General features: G+C 39.7%; 1 pseudogene; it reads left to right on the forward strand.

The window, feature by feature from the left end:
- The first annotated feature begins 7,240 nt into the window (after window positions 1–7,240).
- LOC115471293 lies at window positions 7,241–8,200 on the forward strand (annotated as a pseudogene).
- The last annotated feature ends 1,184 nt before the right edge of the window (window positions 8,201–9,384 follow it).

Below are 9,384 nucleotides of genomic sequence, written 5' to 3' on the forward strand. Positions count from 1 at the left end.
TTTACTCTAAATGTAGCTTTGAACCAGGGGTGTCCAACCTTGGCTGTTGCCTAGTCAGGTTATCAGGATTTCCATAATGGATATGCATGAAAGGGAAAGGGATTTGATATACTGCCTTTCTATGGTTACAATCAAAGCAGTTAATGGAGGGTTAAGTGACTTGCCCAGAGTCACAAGGAGCTGAGTGGGAATTGAATCCAGTTTATTTGCATGCAATGAAGCCAATGTATGTAAATAGATCTTATGTATATTCATTGTATAAATCTCTCTGCCAGTTAATTCATTTTTAGAAAATACCTTTATTATTTATTTGCTTACAAAACCTAATACCTTAACATATCATTCCTTCATACACACTCACTTACAAATGTACTCTCATACACATTTCACAATAAAACCTTAATGGAGCAAACCCACTAATGCATGTTATATCCTAACTGTTCAAAATGCCCAGTAACCTCAGCAGGATATTTGTTCAAAAAGTTCCTCTGATGCTAGTGCTGCACTACCCCCACGGGGTGTGCATGTTGCTTTAATCTTCCATACTGGTCACAGCACTGCACTGCATATGTTTGTTTGTGTAGGACCCGACTCCTGATGACGCGGATGTAGCGAAACACAGGCTGTGTAGAGTCTGGGGTATATCAGATGACTGTAAGAGTTTCAAGCACATCGCATGAGTGGAAGTGGATTGACCACAGGAGTGGAGAACTCTAAGCAAATGTTTGCATTTTCGTTTGGAATGCCTGGGACCCAGCACATATGAAAAGGATTGGATTTTGTGTAGTGCTGTGGCTATGATGGGAGTTTAAAGCAACAAGCACACCCTAGGGGGTAGTGCTGCACTAAAATCAGATGAACTTTTTGAACTTGCTGTGCAGTGCTGTGACCAGTATGGAAGATTAAAGCAACAGGCACACCCCGTGGGGGCAGCGCAGTACTAGCATCAGAGGAACTTTTTGAAGAAATATCCTGCTGAGGTTACTGGGCATTTTGAACAGTTAGGATATAACATGTATTAGTGGGTTTGCTCCATTAAGGTTTTATTGTGAAATGTGTATGAGAGTACATTTGTAAGTGAGTGTGTATGAAGGAATGATATGTTAAGGTATTAGGTTTTGTAAGCAAATAAATAATAAAGGTATTTTCTAAAAATGAATTAACTGGCAGAGAGATTTATACTGTTAGTATTGTTGGTTCAGTTAGCAAGTAGGGTATAGCCCAGTATTATAAGGATGTATATTCATTGGGGAAATGCTGAAAACCTAATTGTGTTGCAGCCCTCAAGAACTAAGGTCAGACACCTCTGCTTTAAACTATCAACAGGTTAGCATGGTCGAGGAGGCATATCAAAATAGGAATCAAACTGAGAGCATTATTCAGTGCAAATTTTCCAGAATGCGTGCACTGTTACATTGTTTATTTATTTATTGCATTTGTATCCCACATTTTCCCACCTCTTTGCGGGCTCAGTGTGGCTTACAATAAGATATGAATAGTAGAAATACATTTGTAACAACTTGGATGTGGAATACATTGTGCAGAGTTGTGCGAGACATTCGATTATCATTAGGAATATAACAATGGGACATCAACATAGAAACATTGGGAGGTGACAGTGGGACAATTGTTAAAGCAGATATGGATGGAATCTATGCAGTCTGATTTGGGAGTTAAAAACTTACATAATCCTGCTGTGCTGGATAGTTTTGGGGTTTTTTTTCCATCTGCAGGGGGATTTAGCTGTGACCAAAAATCAGCTGGCATTGAAATATGAGCTAGGACAGTGGTTTTCAAACCTGGTCCTGGAGACATCCCATCCAGTCAGATTTTCAGTATATCCACAATAAATATTTTATGAGCTAGATTTGCATGCAGTGGAGGCAGTGCTTGCAAATCTCTCCCTTGTCTATTTATTGCAGGTATCCTGAAAACCTGACTGGCTGGGGTGCCTCCAGGACCAGGTTTGGGAACCAATGAGGCCCAGATGCACAAAACCTAATGAGCCAGCAACGTGGTTTTTATAGCAGTTCTAGCTAGATAAGCGAGCAAGGAGTAAAATGAGACATGCACAAAATAGTTCTCCGAGCTCTTTTCCTATCACTGTAGCAGCTGATGAAAACGGAATGCAAAGCTATTATAATGAGCTAATTACTATACAAATGTGCACTCAAGGCAATGCATTGCTGTTTTCCAACCCGATGCAAGAAGCAGCCCCTACCTTTACTGTCAAAATTTTAACAGGTGGTCAGGAGCTGTTGGTACAGCCTAGAATGACAGCTGAACTGTGGAGGGAAGAATTTCATCCCGTCAGAATCATCCAGACCCTTGCAGAGAAGCTTTTTTTTTTTTACTTCCTCAACCCGCCTACTGCAGACAAGCACTGAAAAAAAGGCCTTAACCCTAGCTGAGCCACAGTATGACACAAAACCTTCAAGTAATCCTTCAGAAATTCAGCATAACAGCACTCTAAAGAGAAAAACCACAGCCTCCCTGAGCCCTGAAGGTACTGGAAAGAAAGCGGGGTCCTAGTCACTGCTGCAATGGGATGAGAGGACATGGGGGTGGGTGAGATCTGTGTGGGCTCAGCAGGAAAAAGCTCTGCAGAAGCAGGGGAAACCAAAGGACAACCAAACTTTTTACAAGGTGGCAACTGTCCAGATCACTTTCTCCGGATAGGGCATGGGCCAGCAGCAGGCATCAGTGTTCAGGCGCCCAATTGAGAAACAAAAAAAAGAAGGCACAAGCTGCGTGTATGCAAGCTGTCTGTGGCATGTGCAGATCAGCCACGCTTAGTGATTGGCTGCTCTGCGCATGCTCAACTAGCCAATTGGCTTTCCCCCATTGCATGCAAATGAAACCTGTTTGCAAAAGCAGCGAACAGCTCATTTGCACACAATCCTCTTTGGGAATCCATCTGTATTTCCAAATCGGTAATTTTTACTGATTTGAAAATATGGATGGATTCTTAACAGGGACCTTAGTGGATCTGGCCCTGAGCTAGGAGAAAGGAAGCCTGATGGATAGGAATTTCAGCACTATGGATAGGTAAATATAGCTGAGGAGGGGGATGAAGTGAGTTATACAAAACTTATCTAGGTTTAGCAAAATTCACTTAATAAGGAAAGCATAGAAAGGAATGGTTACAACTTCCACCAACACGAAAAAAAATATTCCATCACTTATTGGGGGAGTGAAAACAACATCAGAGATACTGTACCAGTTTGCATATATGTTCCTACTTCCAGTTGTAAATCAAAGAAAGAAAAGGCATAGGAGTGAATTAAAAACTGATCACTCTCCTTCAAAGAAAGAAGAATGTGTTCGATGATAAAAAAAACAACTCCATTTCAATAAACCTCCCCAAGGTTCTGATTATTTCTGGCCAGATCCAGAATACACCAGAGGTTCTGTACTTATCAGGAAAATTCTGATTTTGTCATGTAGCTTCCTCTCATTTCATCTAAACCTTTCTGCTCAGAATTTCCCTGACCTTGCAAGGACTGAAAAGAACTGGCGGACAGCAAAGAAGCCAGTGGTGCTAAGTCCAGGATATCTTGTTTACAGAAACAAGGGCTATCTTAGGCTAACATTTTGACCCAAGAGAATCAATCTTCAAGAGTGTCAGTCCTTATCTAAACCCCAGGATATTGCCTTCATTTAACAGCAGACAAAGCCCTATGGAGTTTTGTGCTACTCCCAGTAACCATCCCACAAAAGGAAGAATCATAGTTCCAAAGCAGTTGACTGCATCAGTCTCTTCCCCTCCCCCACCCCCCAGTTTTGTCCTCACACCAGCTTCTTTTGCATTTGTTCCACCCATGCTTGAATTCTATCTTTGTTAGACTTAACACCCTTTTGGGCTGTTAGCTTGTTCAAGCATCCATCACCTTTTCAGTAAAGAAGTATTTTCTCACATTTTCCTTCAAACCTCCTTTTAAGAAAAACAGGAAAAGAATTCAAGTGAAAATCATACTGTGTATCCTGACTGTAAGTTCCAAGGAGTAGGAACTGTCCATTATTTGTCTCTATAAAGTGCTGTATATGTCTTACATTGTACAAATAACAGACGATCCACACAGAGGGATGTAGGGAAGGCCAGGCCTCAGAGCTGGGTTCTATGTTTTTGCAAGAAGTAGTAAATTAATTGGGCAGAGGAGATATGCTTTCTGTTCTAAATGCTGACCGAAATGACTTTTTTTCAGTTTTGGCTGTAACCGAAACTGCCACCAAAATTATCTGAAAGTTTTCAGCTGAATTCGAAACTGCTGCCAAAACTCCTCATCTGGTTTCAGCCAAAGCAGAAACCAAAACCAAATGTTTGGTTGTGTGAACATTAACTACTGAGGCCGCTGGGGATCATCAGAGCTTGCAATCTGCATCCCTCTGCTAAAGCCACACTATCCAAACCAGAATATAATTTAAGTAATCAAAAACCATTGACCGCAGCTAATGAAAAACTGAAACTAAAAGTCACAATGTTTTTACGCTGGCTGACTTTGTGCCACACTTGGGAATGACAGTGGATGTCATAACTCCACAGAGAAGCTAATTCCTAAGGAGTTATCATCTAAAATTAGACAAATTCCTGCCAAATGTAATCATAAACATTTAAATTTAAGCATTTATTTACCATATAAATTATTGTGCAAGATCATTACTGCATTATTTGCAATCATAGTACCAAAAAACAAAAACAAATAATGAATCCTTGGTTGTCTAGTGGTGTAGTCAGGGCACAAATAATGCCTCAGTCATAGCCCTGATACCTCAGTCACAGCTGCCATTTTGAAAGCAGAGCCAGAATATGCAGGAGTAACAGGGGATCGCTCCTGCCCCACTTATACCCCTAGACAACCAGGGGAGAAAATATGCAAAGCTTATTGCTGGTTTTACTGATACTAATTTCGATTTCACCTTGAAATTCCCCTTACAGGAAGGTATTCTGGTTGATCGAATTTGGAATGAGTTTGACCCCATCCATCAAACTGATTTTTCTAACCTATTCCAGAAATATGTGTCTTCTTACTGTATGTTAGACACTTGTCCATCTTAACTCATAAAATTGGCTCCTCCATTGTTTTATATTAAGTTATTCTCCCGGATTGAATCACAACTACTTTTAGGTAATCTCTAATAGACTGGGACACACCAATCCTAAAGGACTCAAAACAACCTAAACATTTAGAGCTAGATTCTATATAAGACGCCTGAAAATTCAGCACAGAAAAAAAATGCCTAGTTGTAGTCTCTAAAATACGTCTACATTTTATAGAATAGGCTTAAATTTCCACACTGTATATAGAATTATGCCGAGTGCCTCTCCACACGACCAAATTTAGTTGCAGCCGTTTATGTCATGTTTTACTTGGCGTAAAGCTCAATGCCTAAATTAGGCACAGAGTGGGTGTATTCTATCCCAACACGCAGAGATTTTAGAAACGTCCATGCCCTGCCCCCTTTTCAACTATGTGACTAAGAATTTACACGCACCACGCTACAGAATATGCTTAGCAAGTTGTTTGCGTAAATCATTTCTTGATTAGCTTCCGAAGGTTGCCCTTCTTCGTCAGATTGGAAATAAGCAAATGTGTTAGCAGATAGTATATATAAGAGAAACATCAAAGCATTTCACATTTGCTTATTTCCAATCTGACGAAGAAGGGCAACCTTCGAAAGCTAATCAAGAAATGTATTAAGTTATGTCCAATAAAAAAGGTATCATCTTATTTTCTTTTCCATGTTTTATTTTGTTTGATTTCTATTGATAACCTTTAAGAGTGGACTAACACGGCTACCACACCTCTCTACTTTGCATAAATCTTAATGACAATTATTGCTGATAATTGCTTAACATCCAATTGACAGCGCTGATTAGCCAATTAACCAATTAAGTTACATGCATTGTTTTAGACTATGTTTTGATTTCTGCATGGAAATTAAGGCACAATATATAGAATCTGGTAGTTAGTGTCCAACTATAGACCGGTGGCCTCAATTTCTTTTTTTACTAAATTAATGGAAGGTCTGATGACATTACAGTTGATCTGTTATTTAGACATGCTTGATGACCTACCTGCATCTCAGTTGGGTTTTCATGCATTTTTTAGTACTGAAACAGTCTTATGTTTTCTGTTAGATCATGTCAGGGCTCTTTTAAGTGAGGGGGAAAAGTGCACCATTACTCCAATTTGACTTATCCTCAGCATTCGACTTAGTAGACTACGTTGTCCTCTTACAAAATCTTAAGGACATGGGAATTATGAGGAATGTCCTAAATTGGTTTGAAGGTTTTCTATCTAGGAGATCATATTGGGTCAAATTACATTCTGGATTGTCAGCCCACTGGCATAACCTATGTGGTGTACCGCAGGGTCCCAACTTGGTTCACTGTTGCATAGGAATGGTTTTCTTCATTACGTCTATGCTGATGATATTTCTGTGCTAATCCCATTACAGTCAGTAATTAACATTGATCTTCTTAGAGTTCAATATTGTATCGACTTATTGGATAAATAGATGTATGTGTTTCAGCACTAAAGTAGAACACATTCCTAAGACAAACACTATTAATCAAGTTGAATATAAAATTTCCTCCATTGTTAGGATTGTAGGAGTTCAAGTTGACAGTTCCATTTCAATGGAAGCACAAGTTAACATGTTAGTCAAGAAATGCTTTTTCTTAATGAGAAAACTGCACTATTCACAAATTGTTTTGAAGTAGAGCGTTTGAATGCCTGGTACATGCATTACTGCTGTCATATCTTGACTATTGTAATTCTGTGTACATAGGTTGTACGAATGGGTTACTTAGGAGACTTCAGACTGTGCAAAACATGGCTATACTGTTAATTTTTGGACTATCTAAATATGACAGTGTTTCTCCATTTTATGTTAGGCTTCATTGGCTGCCAATTGAGGCCAGATTTTTCTTTAAATTAGCCTGTTTTCATTTTAAGATACTACATTATCTGGTCTGTAGCTACCTCCTTTCTCACTTTTGTTTTGCAGCTTCTTTTAGATCTAGGTGAGGTGATAGTGCTAATTTTTTTACCTTCACGTCATTCAAGGGTAAATAGAGACTATCACTTTTTGAGAAATCTCTGTCAGATTATGGAAGGATCTTGCTGGAACATTTTTACTTTCTCATTCTTATCCTTTATTTATAAGGAGGGTCAAAACTTTTTTCTTTAAGAAATTTGTATGATCTGAGTGGGAGGGAGTAGTTAGCAGTTGCGGGATGGAGGCACCGGAGGAGGCAGGTGAGGAGCAATGCAGAGAGTCTGGGGAGAGCCACGAGCCTAGTCGAGAGGAAGCACAAGAGAAAGAAGAAGAGGAAGAGGAGCACGGCTCTGAGTCTGCCACTTAAGTGCTATACAGGGATAGAAAAGAATGGGCTGATATTGATCCGATACCTCAAGATGATGGACCGAACCCAGTAGTTCAGATAATTTATAGTGAAAAATTTCAGGATGTGTACGATTACTTCCAGGCTGTCCTGCAGCAGGATGAAAAAAGTGACAGAGCTTTTAAGTTGACAGGTGATGCTATTTAACTAAATGCAGCAAATTACACAGTGTGGCATTTTCGTAGAGTTCTTCTGCAAGCTCTGCAGAAGGATTTAAATGAAGAGACGAATTATATCACAGCTATCATTGAAGACCAGCCGAAGAACTATCAAGTCTGGTATCACAGACGAGTGCTAGTGAAGCGGCTGAAGGATCCTTCCCAGGAGCTTGAATTCACAGCTGATATCCTGAGCCAAGATGCAAAGAACTACCATGCCTGGCAGCACAGGCAGTGGATCATAAGAGGAGTTCAAGCTGTGGGATAATGAGTTGCAGTATGTGAGTCAGCTGCTAAAGGAGGACCTGAGAAACAACTCTGCATGGAACCAGAGATACTCTGTAATTGCCAACACCACAGGATACAGTAATCTTGCCATAGAGAAGTCCAATATTCACTGGAAATGATAAAGATAGCCCCTCATAACAAAAGTGCTTAGAACTATTTAAGAGGAATTTTGCAGGATCAGGGCCTGTCACAGTATCCTAACCTCCTGGAACAAATTCTGGAATTGCAACATACACACAGCTCATCCTACCTGATAGCATTCCTTGTGGATATATATGAAGACATGCTCGAAAATGAATGTGACAATAAGGAGACACCACTCAACCAAGCCTTGGAGGAGCTCTGAATCTACGTTTGGAAAATATGCAAGATCCATTATTAAGTGAAATTCTAGCTAAAGAAAGAAGTACTGGCAATACATTGGAAGATGCCTGCAAAAGAAGTACAGTATAAGCTCAGAGGATGGGAAACTTCTCTATCTTCATCAACAGAACAGCAGCAGCACCTTTAGCAAGAAGGTCCACATTATACTTATCTTATTAATTCTTTAAATAAACTGTAACTGGACTTGCATGGTTTAAAGTTGGAAACGACAGGCGATGGTCATTTAACTTACACTTGCTATTCTGGTTTCCAGATGTTCTCAAACATCCCTTCATATGCTGTGGAGGAGCACTTCATGGTAGGCCAAAAGCAGTTAACAACTCATTAATTTGCAGATTAGGGTATTCTGAAACCCAGTTCCATTAGGAGGCCTCAAGGACCAAGCTTGAGAACCACTATATTTAAGTAGATTCTTGGGAGCAGACAAGCCTACTGACTTGAAATGAATAAATTGGGCAGATCCAGTATAAAAATAGAGAAAAGACTTTATAAAAAAAATACACAAGTGATACAGTTCAGGCAGCATTGGATGTCATCCTTTTATTGCTAATTTTTTGAATGCAGTGTTAAAATGGAGCAGTGACCTATTTCAAAAAATTGTGCATCTGTTTAAACATGAGTTCCAGACAGTGGATTGGATTACTTTGAAGGCATTGGCCAGCCTGGGTGTTTACCCCTAACCTTTTCCTCACAAAGCTAGAAAACAAGATCAGAATTAATAGTATTGATGCCTGCAGGTAATTTGTGCAATAATGGGTGTCTCAGCATTTACCACCAGCTGATTTCTACCAAAAGCTAAAAATGCTACCACAGCTTAATAAAAGACCCCCCTGATTAATGTAATTCCCAGAGGACTGTTCTGGTTTCTTGATGTTTGTGACTCGCTTAGAACTGAAAGGTGGTAGCAGGATACAAGTTATGATGTTAATGTTAATTGTAAACTAGACCCAGGCAGGCCTACAGGTGAGGGATGAGGCACTCGAGGAGATCTAGGAGGAGAAGCAAAGATAAACAAGACAAAGCACAAATTTTTGACTTCCACTGAAAGCACATGGTCATTTTTGGCTAAAACATGGCCGAATATTAAAATAATCTTTTGGCCAAAACTGACATTGGGCAGAAAGAGGATTGTGGGCCAGTTTTGGT

This window comes from Microcaecilia unicolor, chromosome 5 (genome assembly GCF_901765095.1).
Source record: "Microcaecilia unicolor chromosome 5, aMicUni1.1, whole genome shotgun sequence".
Lineage (NCBI taxonomy): Eukaryota > Metazoa > Chordata > Amphibia > Gymnophiona > Siphonopidae > Microcaecilia > Microcaecilia unicolor.